Source organism: Lissotriton helveticus, chromosome 1_2, assembly GCF_964261635.1.
Source record: "Lissotriton helveticus chromosome 1_2, aLisHel1.1, whole genome shotgun sequence".
NCBI lineage: Eukaryota > Metazoa > Chordata > Amphibia > Caudata > Salamandridae > Lissotriton > Lissotriton helveticus.
This window is the reverse complement of record NC_136058.1, coordinates 112334949-112356349: the sequence shown is the minus strand read 5'-3', so window position 1 is coordinate 112356349 and position 21401 is coordinate 112334949.

Genomic DNA, 21401 nt, shown 5'->3' with positions numbered 1-21401 from the left:
GACCCAACCTAGGTGTACGAGGTAGCTCCCATCCCAGCACCTCCGACAGGCAGTCCCACACTCCACCCCAGAACCGGACCAGGCCCACACACGACCACACAGTGTGCACCAATGTGCCTCTCTCAGCCCCACAGCGCAGGCAATCAGGGGAAGCAATCAGGCCCGCCCTCCACAGTCTCTCTCTAGTGTAATAGGCCCGATGTAAGTATTTATATTGTATGAATCGCAGCCGCACTGCTATAGCTGCGCCCCGGGGGGACTCCAACGCCTCTCTCCAGTCATCCTCATCCAGCGGACCAACATCCACCTCCCAAGAGGCCTTCAGCGACACCAGGGAAGAGGAGCAGTGAGTGACCAGTGTTTGGTAGATTTTCGAGACTTTTTTATCCCCTAGGTCTCCCATGAAAAGCTTAGCCTCCACGGGGCTAAAGTCTGGAAGCTGGTCCAGCTCCACCAGACTCGGCGCCAGAGCATGACGAAGCTGTAGGTACTTAAAAAACTGGGTCTTGGGCATCGCAAATTCGGCGCTGAGCGCTTCAAAGGATTTAAGGGTAGTCCCGGTAAGTATATGACCAAGCGACGAGATCCCTATGGAATCCCAGCCACCAAACCCCTGCAGGGAAGCCAGTGCAGGGAGCCGCCCGTTGTTCCACAGCGGAGTTTCGGCCGTCAGCCGTCCCCACCAGCCCATTCGACGCAGTGCCTGCCTCCATATCAGGAAAACCACTTGAGTCGCATGCGGCAGCGACTTCCGCCGCCTTGCCGAATACAAGAGGGTATGGAGCGTGGCATCTCCCATCAGAAAATGTTCTAGGGCATACGCCGGATCGTCACGGCCACCGTACCACCACTCATTTAAGACCAGCAAATGAGAGGCTTGATAGTAGGACAATATGTCAGAGGTCGCGAGACCTCCACAGAATGTGGACAAAAAGCAGGTCCGCAGTGCCACCCTAGAAGCACCCCCGGCCCACAGAAACCGGCCCAATAAGGAGTTTACACGCCGGAACCACTGCGGGTCCACTCTGTACGGATGGTTTTGTAGCTGGTATAGCAGTCTAGGGAGGGCCACCATCTTAAAAATAGCCGATCTGCCATAGATATTCAGAGGCATGCGCGACCACGTTTTGACGTCGGATTGAACCCTGTCCCACACCGGTTGTATGTTACGCTCCCACGCAATATCGGCAGACTCCGACAGGAAGACTCCGAGATATTTCAGGCCACCAATCGCCACCTGCAGATCCACTGCCCAAGGAGCCACCTCGCGCCGGCCCCCTAGTATCCAGAGAGTCGATTTACGCGGGTTAAGGTAGAGTCCCGAGACGTCCCCGAAAATGCGCATTATCTCCAAAATACGCGGGCCTGAACGATCAAGGTCTGTCAAAAAGAAAAGAACATCATCCGCATACAGTGCGATTCTGTCCGTGAGGCTCGCACTCCATACAAAGCCTCGAAGCTGCGCGTCAATGCGCACCCAGGCAGCCAGCGGCTCCATGACTAGCGCAAAGAGATACGGGGACAGGGGGCACCCCTGCCGGGTCCCCCTAGCAATCGGGAATTTCTCCGAAATGGCGCCCGAGACACGTACCGCGGCTGTGATGTCGGTGTATAACAGCTTGACATACGAGACAAAAACCGGACCTAAGTTGAGGCGTGGTAACAGAGCAAAGAGGTACGTCCAGCTGACAGAATCAAACGCTCTGTCGATGTCCGCCAGTAGGAGCGCCGCCCGCTCCCCAGTCGCCCCCATCGCACCCACCGCCACCTGTGCCCGTCTGATATTGTGCCTTGTCGCTCTGCCCGGCATAAAGCCCGCCTGATCCGGGTGGACCAGCTCAGCAACATACGGGAGAAGACGATTCGCCAACGCCTTAGCCAATAATTTGGCCTCAAAATTAATAAGGGAAATTGGGCGATACGACTCGTGTCTGTCAGGGGGCCTGCCCGGTTTCAGGAACACCACTATTTCAGCCTGACGCCAGTCATCCGGCAAGCTACCACCCTCCCGCGCCGCCTCCAAAGCCTGCCGATAGTGCGGTCCCAGCTGCAAATGAAATTTCTTGTAGAATTCACTGGGAAAGCCACTCGGTCCAGGCGCCTTGCCCGAGTTAAGTTGTCCAAGCGCGTCGCCCAGTTCCTCCGCCGACAGGGGAAGGTCTAGAGCTGTCCTGGCCTCATCCGATATCACCCGGGGGGGGAGGTCAGCTATGAATTTGTCAATTGCCTCCAGTGGGAGACAATCACGTGAAGCGTATTGTACCCTATAATAGTCGGCAAAACTCGTCGCAAGCGCAGCAGGGTCCGTCATGGCAATCCCCTCCCCGTCGGTAAGGCCCGGCAGAGAGATCGGCTGTAGAGTTTGCTGACACAGTCGGTGGAGCATAGTGCATGATTTGTCACCCCACTGGTACACCCTACTCCGCGTGGCCAGCCAGGCTTGCCGAGCCTCGTCCAGCAGGATCGAAGCATAGGATCGCTGTGCCTGGAGAAGTAGCCTGAGCGCCACATCGCCTGCATCTCCACTACACTGCCCCTCCAAAGCTCTCACCGCAGCCGCAGCCGCTACAGTGGCCTCCTGACGCTTCCGACGGGCGGCAGCACACCAGGCGATGTCCACGCCCCGCAGCGTGGGTTTCATGGCCTCCCAGACCGTCACGCTGTCCATGCCTTCGGTCAAATTCTCCCGCCAATATTGGGCTATCGCACCGCGCATGTGGGTCGTATATTCTGTCCGCTGGAGATGCCACGAAGACATCCGCCAACGGAACGGCTGATGGGATTTACACAGTGCAATCCGCACTGCGACTGGGGAATGGTCCGACAATCCTCGAGGTTGGATCACGGCCTGCTTCACCCTATCGAGGAAGGCCCCGGGTACAAACACACAGTCCAACCGGGAAAAGGAGCCATGCACTGCCGACACATACGTGTATTCACGTGTCCTGGCATGTAGATGTCGCCATGCATCCACCCAACCTAGCCCATCGCTCATCGCTCTCAGACGTGTAGGGGTAGGCGCCCCCGCGGCCACCTGCATTCTCTGCCTGTCCAGACTCACATCCAGCACATCATTCCAGTCACCCCCTATTACAGCCAGGCAGTCCGGGATATCGGCCCACAATTCAAACAGGCGCTCCGCCAGAGACCACTGCAGGGGAGGGGGAGCATACACACTGCCGAACACCACAGGTTCCACACCAATCATGCCCCTGACAAACACAAACCGACCCTGTGGATCAAGCCAATGGCGCTCGTGAGTATAAGACAAGCGCCGATGAATGAGGACAGCCACCCCTCTCGACCCTCTGGTAAAGCCTGCATGGAACACCTGGGTATAACCAAAACGTTGTAGACTCAGTACCTTCGTCCCTAACATATGTGTTTCCTGCAACAACATGACATCCGCCAAGTCCCTCTTACCCCAGCGCAGTACTGCTCCCCTCTTAATTTTATCCAGCATCCCCCTAACATTCCAACTAAGAATCCTCATGGAGCCACTAACAGGCGCCGTCTCCGGGGAGTCACCCATAGTCTCGGTGGGAGAGCATCTGGAAACCCTCGGACCTAGCCCAAGCACCTTGCAGCACAAAAATCACAGCAGCAAAAATCACGTGCATCCCCACCCAACTACCCTGCACCCCCCCCACTCCGTTCCCCAGTACAACATCCCCAACTACCAAACCCCCGCCTATCCCCCCTCCCCCACCCCTATACCTCATGAAACAGTGAAGTACCTGTCGCGGCATAGGGAGCCCCGGGCCCAAAACAGAGCGCCCAAGGCCCCCCAGGCCAATGGATCCCCTCATACACCCCAACTAACAGTACCTCCCCTTAGGGCCCCCCTCGAACACGGGAGGAGTAGGCCACCCATGAGTCAGCACCCCGAACCCCATTACTCACATGTGGCCCACCGTTTAAGCGCAGCGGGACAGAACTACTACAAACAACACGCCCCCCCCTGTGTGTTCAGCCACGGCCTAGGCCATTCCACACCATGCGCCAGCCCATCAAGCAGTAGTGTCACCCCATGGCCACCAGCCAAGGCGAGAGTCAAATGACGCTCAGGAGACAAGAGGGGGCCCTACGATCCTCAGGTCCCAGTCCCAGACTGAGCAGTATCCGACTGTGCACCATCCAGCAGGTCACCCCCGGATTGGGAGCGGCGCCGCGACCTAGACTTCCCGCGTCTCCTGCTCCTGCTGGAGGATTCGCCTCTCTCCGGCGATGACCCACGCGATGCTCCGGAGTTCAGGCCCGGCTGGGCATTCGGTCGGATCCTGACAGTCTCATCCGTCCAGTTAAACACCGCCTCCGGGGTGTCAAAGAAGTGGGTCTTGGAATGAAATACAACACGCAGACGAGCAGGGTACAACAGTGAATACTGAATTTTCAGTCCACGTAACTTGGCTTTCGCATCTTGGAAGGATCGGTGCTGCTGCTGCACCAGCCTGGTATAGTCCGGGAAAATCATAATCCTGTGACCCTCGAACGACAAGTCCTCCTTCGCTCTTGCTTCCCTAAGAATAACGTCCCGGTCGCGAAAGTTGAGGATCTTGGCGATGACTGGACGTGGTCGCTCTCCCGCCGGCGGTTTCTGCGCCAGGGCCCTATGGGCGCGTTCCACTACAACTTGTGCATGTTTTTAAAAGAAAAATTACTGTTTTTCCTTTGAAATCTTGTATTGCTTTTATAATGAAATGATGTAATAAAATGTATTTCAATTTTTATCTTTTAGTAAATTTGCTTTTATTATGATCAGTTGTTGGTTTGACCTTTTGAATTAACATAGCTTGCCTTATGGTATTTGGAATAGTTTTTGCCAAATTGCTAACCTAAATTGTGTGTGCTCTTTTTCTATGAAAACTTCAAATATTGGTTATTAGGGACTCTGCTTACTTTTTCCACTTGACTTACCCTGTCCCTATTTTGATAAAAGTAGGGTTCCTCGCTCTTTGTTTAACATCAGTTTTATGAATGTCAGGAATTTGAAGCCAAGGGCAATGAGGATAAAAAGACTAAGGAGTTGAAAACGAAGGTTATGTTAGCTCAGGCTTATGGTCCATCTTATAGAGGTGGTGGCAGCGGCGGACGTGTGTCATATTGCCCGAGTGCACCCTTTTATGCTCGACCTACTCTGTCTTCTGATCAGTGCGCATATTGTAAAAAGATTGGACATTGGGCTGTTGACTGTCAAGAATTGCGTGCTCAGCAGTATCAGCGTGGATGGGGCAAATGAGGAGCCGCTTGGGGTATTCAGGGCATAGGGGAGGCATAGATAATCGCGCAAGGTTCGAAACTGTTGCGCATACTCAGAATGCTTCTAATACTTTTGATAGACGAAACCAATATCAAATTTTTGATTATTTCTCTTCTGATTTGTAGGATTCTGCTTATGCATAGGACTGCCTACGATGGGGTAAGGAATCAGTTGAAGCTCCAGTAGATCAGAAGGGTCCCTATGTTCAAGCACATGTTTTGGGTTCTACTGATCGGTTTCTGGTCGACACAGGAGCTACTCATAGTGCACTGTCTAAACAATTGGTTCCAAGGGCTCCCCTGTCTGGCTTAACCATTACATCGATATGTTTCGATGAGACACCTTCCCTTAGCCCACTGTCACAACCACTTGCATTTCATGTTGATAAATTTACTGCTCCATGAACATTTTTGCTTTCCACTAACACACCGGACAATATTGTGGATCTTGATATGCTCAAGTATTTAAAGGCTACGATACGTTGTTCCCTAGAAGGTGTGCATGGTATTTTGAATGATAACTATCCCGTGGTTGAGAAGTCCAGTCTCATTAGAAAGGATATTGCTTTGTCTTCACTCCCTAGTACTCTGTGGGCTACATCAGACATTGCTTTGTCTTCACTCCCTAATACTCTGTGGGCTACATCAGATACTGATGTGGGGCAAATGGTTATTCCACCAGTGCATATTCAGGTGAAGGAGGGTGCTTTATTGCCTCGATTGCCTCAGTGTAAAATTTCTCGAGAAGGTTAAGAGGCACTCGTACGTATTGTTCATGATCTGATTGAAGTGGGGGTTGTGGAAGAAGTCCCTTACAATTTTTGCAATAGCCCTATCCTTCCCATTCTGAAGTAAGACACTGATACTAAAATCTACAGGTTTATTATTGATTTGCGAGAGGTTAACAAGATTGTGGTGCCCCAATACCCAGTAGTCTCTGACATCACACTCCTTACCTTGGTTCCTCCAACTGCTACTACATTCACTGTGATTGATTTGAAGAATGCTTTCTTCTCAATCCCTATTCATCCTGACAGCCGATATTTGTTCGACTTCACTTTGAATAATCGATCCTTTAGATTCTGTAGAGTTCCCCAAGGGTATACAGAAAGTCCTAGTATTTCCAGCCAAGTGTTGAAAAGACAGCTTGATTCTTTCCTTGTGCCAACTGGGGTGGCTCTCACACAATATGTCGATGACATCTTGTTGGCAGCTGATACACCTGAACAGTATGAAGAAGGAACACTGTCATTGCTTTAATTTCTTGCATCACACCATCACAAAGTTTCACAGAATAAATTGCCGTATTATAGACAGAAGGTTACCTATTTAGGTCACGTCCTGTCTAAGGAGGGACGTGAACTTACACCAGACCGCATTCAAGCTATTTTAGACACACCAGTGCCCCGTACTTTGAAAGATGTTCGTGCATTCATTGGTCTTACTTCTTTTTGTAGGCAATGGATACCAAGCTTCTCACACATTGTTAAACCTCTATTGGCTCTTCTGACTAAAGACACTCCAATGCCCCTTCCATTGACAACTGAATGCCAGAATGCTTTCCACCAGTTGCGTCAAGCTCTTTGTTCTGCACCAGTATTAGGCACTCCAGATTACCCTAAGACTTTTACACTCTATGCACATGAGAGAGATGGTTGTGCACTTTCAGTTTTAGTACAGACACACTGTGACAAGCAGCATCCTTGTGCATATTTTTCAGCTGTTCTCGATCCAGTTGCTCGTGCATTGCCTGGGTGTTTCCGTTCTGTCGCAGCGGCAGCTGTGTCCATACGTCAGAGTGAAGGGATAGTCTTGTCACATAGACTGTTTGTGTTAGTACCCCATGCAGTTGATGCTCTTTTGAACCAAACTAAAACACAGAATTTAACTAGTGCTAGGTTGACAGGATATGAATTGACACTTTTGGCTCCTCACATCACTCTGAAAAGATGTTCAACCCTGAATCCAGGTACTCTGTTGCCATATCCAGCGACTCAGTCACAGTCACAAGAGCCTCATGATTGTATAGTCCTTACAGAGGAATAGACAAAGGATCATGTCGACTTGCAAGATACGCCCCTCTCAATTTTTGATGGGGAACTGTGGGTTGATGGATCCTGTTTGAAATTACCAAAGAGCACAACATCAGCTGCATATGCAATCACAACACTTCAGACGATAGTTGAGACAGCTTGTATCCCACAGAAGTCAGCTCAGGCAGCTGAGCTAATAGCACCTTTTGAAGTTTTGCAAATGGATTACATCCAGCGTGAACGCTGTAATAATCTGAAATATGTGCTAGTAGTGGTATGTGCCTTTAGTAAGTGGATAGAGGCGTACCCTACAAAAGATAACACAGTTCTTACTACAGCAAAGGTACTTCTAAAGGAATTCTTCCCTAGATATGGTGTTTGCAAACTTTTGTGGAGTAATAACGGACCCCATTTTATTGGGCAAGTTGTCGAGTACTTCCTGAAAGGATTAGGGATTAAGCAGGAATGTCATGCTGCCTTCCACCCACAATCAGCAGGGCTAGTGGAGAGATACAATGCTACCCTAAAGCTTAAGCTAGCTAAGATTCAGGCTTCCACATCCTTGAAATGGCCTGATGTACTACCCTTAGCATTGTTGCCCATTAGATCAGTACCACATTCACGATATGGCCTTACACCGTATGAGGTGATATTTGGAAGACCTATGAATATTTGGAGAATTCCTAAGCCACGCCCCATACATGATGTACCTTGCGTCTTGATAAGTGACTACCTATCACAGTTGACAGACAGCTTAATTTCTATTCATCAACAGTTTCGAGAAGCTCTTCCTGACAGGTTGGAAGGTGCAGGCCACGAACTACGGCCTGGAGATCAGGTGATGATCCGGTCCTTCCAGAGATCGAGCAGCTTGGAACCTAGGTGGCGCGGCCCAGAGTAGGTCCTCCTGGCGACGAGAACTACAGTCCGAGTGAGGAAGAGGAGGAACTGGGTGCATTCTACCCACTGCAAGAAGGTGCTGTCTACCCTGGTGAAACCTGCTGCGCTGATCGATCATTGAGACATCCTTGACACAGAGAAAGGCCAAGCCATATCACCTGAAGAACCTGAGGAAGTTTTTACGGACCATACGATTCCTGGTGCATCTCGATATCAACTGCGGCCCAGGAAAGAAACTTCATTTTTGAAAAAGACTGGGTGAGCAACCATCCTGGGTTAGTGTGAAACTGAGCTGAAGAGGGGGGATCTTTTTGTGTAATGACACCCGTCTTAACACTCAGTGAAGAAACCAACGGCTGCCCAGGACTTTAGAGCTCCAACGGTTCTGTTACTTCAACACCGAGATGAATGTGCCTATCTAGAAAACATCAACTGCTGCAAGGATTTGCGACATGAGGATTATGTGTATTGTTGGGTTTATCGTCACTGTGATCACTATGGCAGTGATAACTTGGGTTGTAGAGGAAGTGGCTTCTGCTTGACAAATACTGACTGCCACTACTCCAGTACCCATTGAACACCATTATTTTACTCTCCCTAATCATGAGCAGAAGCATAGACAGTCCTATTTAAACAACACGTTCCTTCAGATGTTGCACCACACGCACAATGCTACGAACATTACTAACTGTTGGGTGTGCGGAATTATGCCAGCTCATAAGAAAAAGGGAGGAATACCTTTCATTCCTCTTCCCTTTTCTCACAATGGTTCTTTTCAAGCCTGGTTTGCACTCTTATTGGCTTCTCAAGTGGCTAATATTACTGATATGGGTGTAGGGAGATTAAACTACTATCTTAATAAAGCGTGTTATTCTGATGAAGAAGGTGATCCGCAAGCTAAATGGACTAAATGGGAGATGAGATGGAGGAGTATCGATGAGGAAATGCTTCTACACATTATGTTTACCCAAATACTCGAACTGCTATGGGTAATGGACCATTTTTGTTATAGCTGTTACTAGAGCCCGAGCAGATTTATGTGTGAGTAGTGCTGGGAGAATTCCAATGGGGAGAAGCAAATGTACTTTAGTGTTGAATATTGCTGGCTATAATAACAGTAGCTTTACATCTTCACATAATACCTACTTTATCTGTGGGAAAAAGGGATACTACCTTCTACCTGTTGGATGGTCTGGGGTCTGCTTTGTGTCCTGCAGTCCCACTCGAGAATGCACAGTCGTCCTTGTTGACAAAAGAGCCAACGGCAAGGCATCCGGCCATGTAAGACCAGTGCTCGCTTGTACCTTAGCTAATTTCAGCTTCAAGGTACCATTGTAACATTCAACAAGTCCAGCAGACTGGGGGTGATTCGCTGCATGGAACTTTTGATTTATTCCCAATCCAGCACACACTTTCTTTATGATTTGACCCACAAATTCACTCCCATTGTCCGACCATACAATTCTCGGCAAACCATACCTAGGGAAGTACTCTCTAAGCAAAACCTTGCCTGTAGACAAGGCAGTATTATCTTTTAGGGGTAGGCCTCTATCCACCTGGAAAAGGCACAAACAACCACAAGGACATACTTCAAATTATTGCATCTCTCCATGTGAATGTAGTCTAACTGTATCACTTCAAACGGATACGTTTGAGGAGCAAAATGACCAGCTGGAGTTGGAGTTCCCTTACCAGGATTATACTTCAGACAAATCATACAATGTTTCACCACGTTCTCTGCACATTTCGGAATTCCAGCATTCTGCCAAACTGGAGCCAACAACTTGCATATTCCCTTCGAACTTATGTGAGCCATTCCATGAGCCATTGTAACCACTGGGAGCACATACGCATCAGGCAACAACCATCGCTGGTGTTCTGACAACTCAACCCAACAACCTGTCGAATCCAACATACCCGTAGTTTCTCTCCAAACACTCACTTCTTTCTCAGTCGCTTCAGCCTGAATCGTTTTCACACTTTCTATTGTGTCTTCACACATTCCACCAGGCATAACCCAATTAGCTGGGCCTGCAACATACATACGGCTCATCATGTCTTTCGCCGTTTCCTTCGCAACTTCATCTGCAAACGCATTCCCTCAACCAACATCGTCCACAACTTTCTTATGCGCACTACACTTCACAATTGCAATCTGTTTTGGGAGAGTGAGAGATTCCAAAAGTTCATTCACCAACTGCCCATGCTGTATTTTTGTCCCATGCGAAATAAGGAACCCACGCTCTCTCCACAAACGCCCAAAACTATGGGCAACACCAAACGCATACTGGCTATCGGTGTAAATATTCACTCGCTTTCCTTCTGACAACACACACGCTCTAGTCAATGCAATCAACTCTGCTGCTTGCGCAGAATTCTGTGGTATGTGTGCTGTCTCAACAACTGTATGTAAAGTTGTAATAGCATACGCTGCATTAGTTTCACCATTCGGAAGTTTAAAACACGAACCATCTACCCATAGGGTACCATCAACATCCGTAAGGGGAGTATCCCTTAGATCGACTCTAGCTTTCGTTTCTTCCTCTGTACGAAGAAAACAATCATGCTGTTCCTGAGGATCCGTCTCTGTAGAGAACGGTAACAACGTAGCTGGATTCAGCACATTACATCGTTTAATGTGAACATGACTAGCCAACAATGTCAACTCGTAACCTGACAGACGTGCACTAGTAAGGTGCTGTGTCTTAGTCCTGTTCAATAAGGTATCCACTGCATGTGGGACTATCACAATCAACGTATTGTCCAATACCAAACCAGCAGACTGTCGAATAGAAACAGCCGCTGCAGCTGTAGCTCTCAGACAACTCGGCAACGCCCTAGCAACTGGGTCTAACGTTGCTGAAAAATACGCGCATGGACGCTGCTTGTCCCCAAATGGTTGTGTCAACACTGACAACGCACAACCTTCTCTCTCGTGCACGTACAACGTGAAAGGCTTACTATAGTCTGGAGTACCCAACACAGGAGCCGAACACAATGCATCGCGTAGTTCAGAAAAACTTTTCTGACATTCGTCAGACCAAGGAAGAGGATGCGGAGTATCTTTCAGAGTCAATGCCAACAGAGGTTTCGCTAGCAAGGAAAAATTGGGGATTCACTGTCTACAATATGATGTAATACCTAAAAAGGCACGCACTTCTCTCTGTGTGGATGGTACATTCATTTGCGCAATCGCTTGAATTCGTTCTGGGGTCAATCTCCTTCCCTCCTTCGATAAGAGATGACCTAAGTAAGTCACTTCTTGGCGACAATATTGCAACTTTGAAGGTGACACTTTATGATGAAGGTCAGACAAATACTGCAACAAAGAAAGAGTAGCCTCTTTACAAATCTTTTCATCATCAGCAGTAACCAACAAATCACCGACGTACTGAATAAGAGTAGCACCAACAGGTAACACAAAACCGTCAAGCTGAGTTTTCAACGCTTGACTATAGATGGAGGGACTTTCACAATAACCTTGGGGAGCTCTCTTAAACCGAAAGCTTTGGCCTCCTAATGAGAAGCCAAAAATATCCCTACTCTTCTCAGCAATAGGAATACTGAAGAAAGCATTCTTCAAATCAAGGACAGAAAACCAAGCTGCCAAAGCAGGAATCAAAGTCAAAGTCAACAAAGCAGTGATATCAGGTACCACAGGAAACTGTTGCACTACTATCTTATTGACCTCTCGAAGGTCAATCACAAACCTGTACACAGGTGGCTGAGAAGCATCAGTACATTTAAGAACAGGCAAAACAGGACTGTTACACACATTACCTCTCGTTTCCTCAACTACACCCTTCTCAACCAGATCATAGACAATCGCTAAAAGAGCTCTCTCACCATCGCTCGAAATCTTGTATTGGGGAATACGAGGTAGCCTAACATTTGACTTAAGGGTGACAACATAAGGAGGAATCTGCAAAAGACCAACATCATTTGGACCTGTAGCCCAAAGCGTATCAGGAAGCGAACGCAATTCCAGTGGCAAACAATCCTTAGACAAATACATTGGAGAAATCACTTTCTTACCAAGGGTAAGTTGTACTCCCGAAGGAGAACAATGCAATGTCGCATACAATCTTTTCAGCAAGTCCAAACCCAACAGATTCTCACCACAACCAGTCGTTAAAATAAGTGGAGCTTCCAATTGACAAGGGCCAATGGTAAGGGACAAAGGACTAGAAACTGGATTACGAACTGGGGCACCTGAAAATCCTACTGAAACATTGGTCAAGCCAGACAAAGGTGCGTCAGGAAGTTTAGAGTGCATAATAGAACTCTTTATCGCACCAGTATCCAAAAGAAAAGGTTCTACCACACCTGATGTAATCACTTCAACATAAGGTCCACTCTGGTCTACTGGAACTGACACTACTCCCTCTCTTTGTCCTTGGCTGTCCTAGTTATCATTATAACCAGAACTCTCACCTTCGACATAGTAATCCTCAACATAATACTGGGCAGACTGACCACTCGGAACATTCTGTCTGTCAAAATAATTCGCAGAATTCAGTAGGGAAGAGGAACGCTCATTCTGAGGGATCACACCACGTCCCCTACCCCTAGGAGCTTGCTGAAAACTACCACGACCTCTCTGACCAGATACACCATTCGCACGCTGTAACAAAGCCGGGCAGCTATTCTTGTAATGACGTTCCTCTCTGCAATAAGCACACTGATTAGGGCCAGGAAAGAATCGCTGAACATAAGGCTCAGGCTTCTGTAACAATCTCTGAAATTGTGGAGGTTGCTGAAACTGAGGCTGATTCTGACGAGGCGGATAAGCTTGCTGCAAAAGAACTTTCGTCTTTAACTCTTTAGTTTTCTTCTCCACTTTATCCTTCTCATCTTTATCCCTATTCTCATAATATTGTGCAGTAGCCAATATCTGGGCCAACGAAGAGACAGCCCATGAACTCTCAGAGTCCTTTAACTTATTAGAAAGCTCGGGAAGCAAATTAAAGACAAATTTATCCACAAACAACCTTTGACCACCCTCTGTGTTCATATCCTGACCACTATGATCAATAAACGTCTCTTCAAACCTAGTGAAGAAATCAGATACACTCTCGTCTCTCTTCTGCTTACATGCTGCTAACTTATCCCAATTTACTCGTAAAGCAGGCATCATCGTTTTCATCAGATTAATATTTCTACCTGGTAATTCTGAAACTAGAGGTTCAGGTTTAGCACCTCCCTTCTGTCTACCATCTGCGGCAACAATATTCGCCCAGGTATTGTAGTGTGTTTATCTAGGGACCTGTATCGATACTCCTATTTCTGACCCTTGCCCAGTTATAAATCACTAATATCCATACAACGGCACAGAAACCCGTTTCATAAATTAGTCATAGCGCATGCTGTCACATTAAGCAAGCACTATTCCTCCAGCCCCCTAGAAAGCACACCGAGTTCTTAAACAAATCCAAGCCTCGAGCAACCTGGGAAATCCCCGCCTGCCATGTTTTGATTTAGTCCAAGAACTCCTGTAAAACACTGCAAGAACGCTCAGTTCTTAGTGACATCCTTATTGACGTCTCATGTCCATCCTTACGTCAAACCCAGCACCTCTCAGGTATAAATATACCAACGCTGTCCTAAGCAGAGACACGGTGGTGATGAACCTGGAGCAGTGACTACTTGCCGGAGAGCCCAGCTGATGTGAGAGCCCACGGACGCTGCCCCTCCCCTTTTGACGCGCTGAGGAAGACGCTGTCTTTTCTCTTGCCGAGAAATCCAGCCTCCAGCGTTTCCAGCCCACCTTCGCGGGTGACTGGGATACCGAGTCCTGAGAAAGAGATACCAGACCTCCAGCCTTCTAAATCCCAGGTACTGAACTGACTAAACCCTTATAGAGAATTCTTGAGTCAGATTCTTGGCAAAACAAACTTAACTTAAACTGCTACTTACTTACTCCCTCCCATGTATTAGGCTTAGGTCAGGTACACCGGGGTAGGCATAGTTAGAAGCACCAGTTGAGTACGATTAGTCAATGTATATATGTATGTATATCTTTTATCCATTTTAAAGTATCATATGGCTAAGAAACCATATCAATGCTTTTACAGTATTATTTCATGATCCTGCTTTTACTGTATGCACTTTACTTAACTATAAGTATTGCAATTGTAGCGATTAATTTCTCTTGTATGAGAAAAGAGACTGATCAATAAATAACACCTTTTATTGAAAACGCCCGTCTCTCCTTTTCTCTGCAATCTGGTGAAACTAAGTATGCACGTATTGACTGAGTAAAATAGCTGTCTTTTGTTTTCACACGACTCTAGAGATACACTCTTGATCAGGGAGAGCAAAGTTGTCATGTTCTATGGTTGTCAGAAACTAAATTCCTTCTTGTCTATCCAGGGAGGTTAAAATCCTCCTCGCCTATTCGAGAAAGTTTCTAGTGAACTCTGAGCTAGCTGGCACACAAAACTTAAGTCTAATATCGTCAGTAGAAGACCTAGTTAACCTCTGTCCTACGTCTATACTATTGAAGATATTATTCCAATGCGCAGAGCCTATTGGGAATATAGGAACTACACTACATGGCGCCCAACGGTTTGGTAAGGCGATAAATCTAACCCAAGACATTAGAGTAACTCAGTCGTGCTTTTTCACACAGACCCTTTCTCCCGTAAATACTCCAAAGACGTCTGGAGTGGGTAAAAGGTTAAAATCCGCCAGAACTTAGTAGAAAGAGATTTCTATGTATAGTTTTTGGTTTATTCAACGTTGAAGGATACAGTGTTCCAAAATATTGTGCACCTAATCTTTGTTTCCTTGAAAACCTGATCTGCAACAAAAAACCTTCTTGTCAGTAAAATGTCAGACAATGAAGAAGAAAGGGAGGCAGCTAGAATAGCAGCTCAACTCCTAGCGAATGACACAAATCTCCTACAGCAAGACCCGGGTGCAATACTCATCCCGGTCAGCATAAGAAAAACTATAACTCTTAAGCTAATAGAAAATGGACTAACATCAAGAGGTGGTACAGTCATATTCGTAATTGAGGCACATGAATATCGGCAGACAGAGGTATTCTAATCATGGATAAACTTTCCAGCAGCAAACGCTGTCACACATGAGTTCCACTATTACAAAATAGAGGAACCACCGGATGAGTACACTCCTTTCGAGGAGGTGGAAATCCCATTAAAATACCAAGAGCACCTGCTCTGGTTTAAAGGCGCCCTAAAACATAATAATCACATCACCAGGCTCGGTCTACTAGGTAGACCAGGAGCAACGTGGCGGGTTCTAGCCGGTTACACACCACATCCAGACATTGAGAAAATGTCTATACCAGAACTTCTAGTCCAACTAAAAGTACTAATTAAAATACACAGACAATTAGTCCAATATGTAATGCGGACTTCAACAGTCCAACCAGCTATTAAAATTCCACAGCTGACCCCTCATCAGGGGAACACAAATAAAATCACACCACAGAACATACAGTAATGTCTAGGTAAAGTACCTGCAAAACGGGAACAAATTCCATTCTGGTTAGCACAAAAAATCACTCAAATAGAGGCGGTATTTCCGGATACTACCCCTACTGAGAAACACAGAATTCTGACTATCTGTCTTCCAATGGGGATCGCACCACATGTGGTGGACTGTGACACTTGGGGCACAGTCTTTGCTTCCATTTACACAAAAACACATGGTGTTCCGTCCATGGCGGTAATACCAGACGTACTAAGACAGATTCAAAATGAATACGGTCCAGAACCTGCTTTAACTCTGGGTATGAAATTACTGAAAGACTTCAAGTAGGTCTCGGCTATATTACTAGCCAACATAAAAGGGGAAGCAGCATCTGTAGCGATCCGCCAGAAGTTGAAAGAAACAGATATAGCAGAACAACCATTTGAACTTGCCAGAATCATAGAAAAATCCTATGAAGAACTAGGAAGAGATAGTTTGGGTGGGAAACCAGTGAAACCCCAACTAACTGAAAATCCTGAAAAGGTAATTATTAAAAACAATCCGCTCCAAAAAAGAGCTGGGATGGAAATAAACAATCCACTCCCAAAGAAAAAAGATTCCAGTCCAGAGGAAGGTCTCCTCGGCGGAGAGAAAGATCTCCAGACCAAGGACACAAGTCTCCCCAGAGGGAGCCCTCTGAGAAAAAATACAACCTTAGAAATAGGGATAATTTGAAGAAACCTGATAGATATCAAAATATTGATACACGTCCATCTCGATCTTTTCAGACTTCCTCGCAGAAATCGGAAAGAAGAGGACGGTCAGAACAAAGGGAAGAGCACTTCAAGTCCAAAGACAAGGAACCTGCTCATTAAAGTAAAAAGTTACAATTTCCAAAGAAGAAGGTAGCCAGTATTAAAGTAATCAAACATGCCGAGGATCCTGAGGACACAGCTGAAAAACGGAGAGTGGGCTCAGACAATGCTAGACAGCGCAGCAGAAGTGAGCATAGCTCGCAAGATCCTGATGAATTATCTGGAGACAGTGGACACGAATGAATACATTCAAGTGGAAACTGCAGACACCAGAGTTAGTAAACCTCATAAAATATACGAAATAACATTACGTATAGAGGGAGATAAGACTAGGAAAATAAGGGGTCTATTTTGGGATAACCTCTCCAAAGGCTATGACATCCTTTTAGCTGAAAAAGACTGGCCACCAGAGTTTGTCAGGGAGTGCCCTCATGGCGAAGAAATGATTATGCCTGCCTTCTCAAATCACATTACAATACATAAAAAATATACACTTGCAAGAAAGTGGGCAGTAGCCCAAGCTCCTGCATTATATAAAAACCATGTAGGATGGGATGAGGACTCACCTCCTCACAAAATCCAGTTAAAATCTCAACCAACTGCACAAAGGCAGTACCCAATTAAGCAAGAAGCAAAAAAACAGGTCAGGGAGATCTTAGATCAACTTGAATACCAGGGGGTGATTGAAACATGCACCTCACAAATGAACAATCCCTTGTTTCCTGTCTCCAAGCCAGATGATTCATATCGTCTAGTTTTGGACTACAGACACCTTAACTCATGTTGCAAAACATTTGCAGTACATAACTCACACAGTGCAGCACTAATGAATAGCATAGTGCGCAAAAATTACAAAACAACATTAGACATCTCTAATGGATTCTTTTGTCAAAATATAGCACCAGAAAGCAGATATTTGACCGCTTTCTCAATAAATGGCTCGCAGAAAAATTTCTGTCGTTTACCACAGGGGTTCAAGAACAGCCCAGGATTATTCTCAGCGAGAGTAACAGAGTTACTACAAATATATGATGATGAGGCATTATCTTATGTCGATGACATCTATCTAACAGATGATGACTTGGATACTCACTTGAAAAGAGTGAACACCATAATACTTGGGTTCGCAGCAGAGGGTTATAAATTCAACTTCAAAAAGTCAAGAATTGCCCATCTAACTGTCCTGTTTTTAGGATATGAACTATCAAGTGAAGGCAAAAGCCTGGCAGATAATTTCCTAGAGAAATGTGCCGTAATCCAAGCACCAAGAACGCTGAAAAACTTACAATCAATTCTAGGTTTCCTGAATTTCGGTAGAACGTACATTATAAATTATGCAGAGAGGGTTAAACCTCTCTATGACCTAATAAGACCAGATTTTAAAACAATCAATTGGACTCAAAAACACACAGAAATTTTGAGATCATTACAAACAGACATGTGAACTAAAACAAAATTGCAAACACACGATAACACGCAACTTTGTAATCCGAGTCATCCCAGGAAGATGCGGATTCACATACCTGACCTCTAATGAGGGAGAAACGGTACCAATAGCATACAAATCTCATTTGTACACAGAAGCTGAAAAAACATTCAGCATTAAGGAAAACATTGTTCATGCGGTTCAAACAGCTGTAGCAAGAGAAAGAGACCAAGCTGGCGGCAGACGGATTACAGTCAGAACAGCAGAATCACCCTTTGAGGCATTAACAAGCCCATGTAATTTACCTACTATGGCATTAAATCCAAAATGGATACAATGGGAAAATTCTCTTGCAACAGACAAAGTGAAATACTATTTTGACCCGGAAATGAAAAAATTAAAAAATATAGAATATGAAAGAGAATACCCTCTGCTAATCGACATTCTGCCCATACGACAGTACGCTTGTGTAATATATACAGACGGACATGCACAACCCTCGGTTTGGGGAAAACAAGCCTATAACGCCACATGCGAGATTGTAAAAAACGTGTGGCGCGGAGAAAAATTAAGACCTCTGTTAACAAAAACACACTCAGTGGAAAGTAGTTCAGAACAACAAACTGAAATAATAGCGTTAAAAATGGCGCTAGATAATGCCGATCGCGAATTCCCGACACTAATAGTGTGCGATTCATATTACTGCGTTAAATCATACAATAACAATTTACAGAAATGGATTCTAAACAGTTACAAAGATGACACAGGTGCCACAATTAAGCAAAAATCGATTTGGGAACAAGTAGTTCTTTTACAGAAAGAACTACCAAAGACTCACGTGATACATTCACTGAGTCATGAACGTGATGGCGTTCCCGTTGCAGGGAATTCATTGGCTGAAACAGCCCGAGCGGAAGCAACTAAATCGGCTTCCGTAGCTACAAAAAAGCGTTCGAAAAAATACATTGACGGGGAAACAATGCTGGCGGTGAAAACGTCATAAAAGGCGACTGCTCTGCGCTACCCATCACCTATCCACTCAATTATACATACATAATCGATGCAAACTCCGTTCCTTTTGCTCAAATCCCTGGAGTGGGGGATAGAGTAATTCCAAACACGAACAGGAGAATATTGTCAATAGCAGACGGACATATGGGTGAGGGTCTTAGACACCTTAAGCTAAAGGATTCTCTGGAAGAATTGCAATCCACATACTGGTGGCCAGGAATGAGCCTGCAACATCACATATTTCCAAAAAACTGTCCAAACTGCAACAGAGATCGCAGTGGCGACCGAGACGGTGTTTTGCCATGGCGTTTCGCTCAAGATGGGATTAAACAATAAATATATAAAACCCAGTATGAATAATGCGTCATATTAACATATAGAGACTATCATCACTTAAAATGTAGACCCCAGCTCTCGGCTGACGTCTGAACTGTTATAAAAAGATTTGCGAGTCTATAATGGCATATACGCAAGGGGCATGCTACATTCTGACCATTGTCCTGCCTTTAGCTCTCGAGCTTATGGGGGGGGCATGGGCATTGCATTGCGGGACTCTTATCACTTCCTTCCTGAGGGAAACGGGATGGTGTAAAGAAAAAACCAAGGCATAGAGCAATCTATAACGGAAAAGGTATTAGGTTCGGGGGCTGGGTGGGTCAAACATTTAATAAGTGTCCAACGTAGTCTTAATAATCTGCCAAGAAATTCTCTGAGAGGTCTCAGTCCGTACGAACTATTGTTTGGGACTAGAATGTTGATCCGGGACCTCGATAGTCAAACTTCAGTGGTTAAAGAAAAATGCTTTGATATCAAAGATCGTTTGGCTATTTTACAGGACTTAAACGAAAAAAGAAAAGACCTGAGCAACATAAAATTGAAACAACAGCCAACAACCACTGAAGAAAAACCACCTGTCCCAGCAAGGCCTGTCTGGATTCCAAAAATCGGGGATCTGGTCAAAGAGAAGATCGCGGTAAAGAAGGAATTTGGGCCTTCTTACAGAAAAGCAGTACCTGTCTTGGCTATTAACGGGACAAGATCAGTTGTATTACTGCCCCTTGCTGCTAAAAAGGAGAACCGAGTTGTATCCATCGACCTGGTTAAACCACAATCATGTGGCCGATAATAAGTAGTAGGCCAAGTGGACTCCCAAGAACTAGCAGAACACCAAAGTTTGCTACAAACATAGAGGTTCAAACTGGGAGACTAATCACATTTGAAAAACCTACAGTAAATCAACAAGGACTATGCAACAAAGCCATGGAACTTAAACCTCTTGAAACCCAAATCCAAATCTTACATCAAGAAACACCAGTCTACAATGATGTAACCACAGACTATGCTAATGAAACAAAGAGAATTCCAAAAACAAAAAGGAATCCAGAAGCAATTGAAACAATTGACAGAACAGCATCAGGCTACTTCATCAACTTCGATGATTTTTCTGAGGATCCGAGTGAACCTGAGGAACAGCCAACATCAACAACAACTTTTAAAGACAAGGCTAAAAAACTCTTTCATCACCTAGAAGAAACTTATCTGATTTCTCCATGGATTGAATTTTGGGTGGCACAAGGTGTATTTGTCCTCATACTTTGGCTCATCATGGTACTATACTTGGGACATTTCATTGAGGGAAAATATGTTACAATGGACACAGCAAGTCAGAATATCAACTTGGTCCTGAAACCACACAAGTCTTCACACATCGAGAAAAGAGAACTTTCTTCAGTAAACTTCACAGCCAATCCTATACCCGGTGGGGTAGCATGGGACAAAACTGATTACGAAATCTATGGCCCGGTCGAGCTCTTGAAGTATCCTCATCAATTTAAGGTTTCATTAAGTGACTTTGTAAAACCGAGCACATTCGCTGATGATTGGGACTTTGAAAGTATTAATGATATGATGTCAGATCTAGTGATGTCAGCTAAATTTGCAGAACATGATTATTTACAGGGTTCATCTAATTATGACCAGATGTACTGTTACAACCACTATGGTAACCATTATCTGCATAAATCGGCTCAACCTAGAAATGTTTTAAATTATAACCAATGGGAACATTGTGCAACTCCGCCAAAAGGAAGCTTGAAAACATTCTATGAGAAATTTCCATACTTCTCAGGGTTTAACACAAGTGATGCAGAAACGTTTTATTTCAAACTGTTAAATAATACAGGAATGAAAACCATGCTTACAAATACAAAATTAATCTATTCAGAATCATTTTTCGACAAAATGAATACATTCGGTTTTGATTTCTGGAACAATAATATTGAAACAAAGACAATCTGGGGTACAAAAGATTGGCAAGTGCAAGGTACAGATTCCTTATTTAGAGCCTGCATGATCCCAGAACAAATTATATTCTTGAATGACACAATTCAACAAACTAACTGTCTTGGCCTAGCCAAAATTAAAGACTTGAACAAACCGTCTATTCCAAAGCCAACACCTGACAGTAATCGCACTACAGATGTTGAGATAGACGTATCCCATATTTTTAACCAAAAC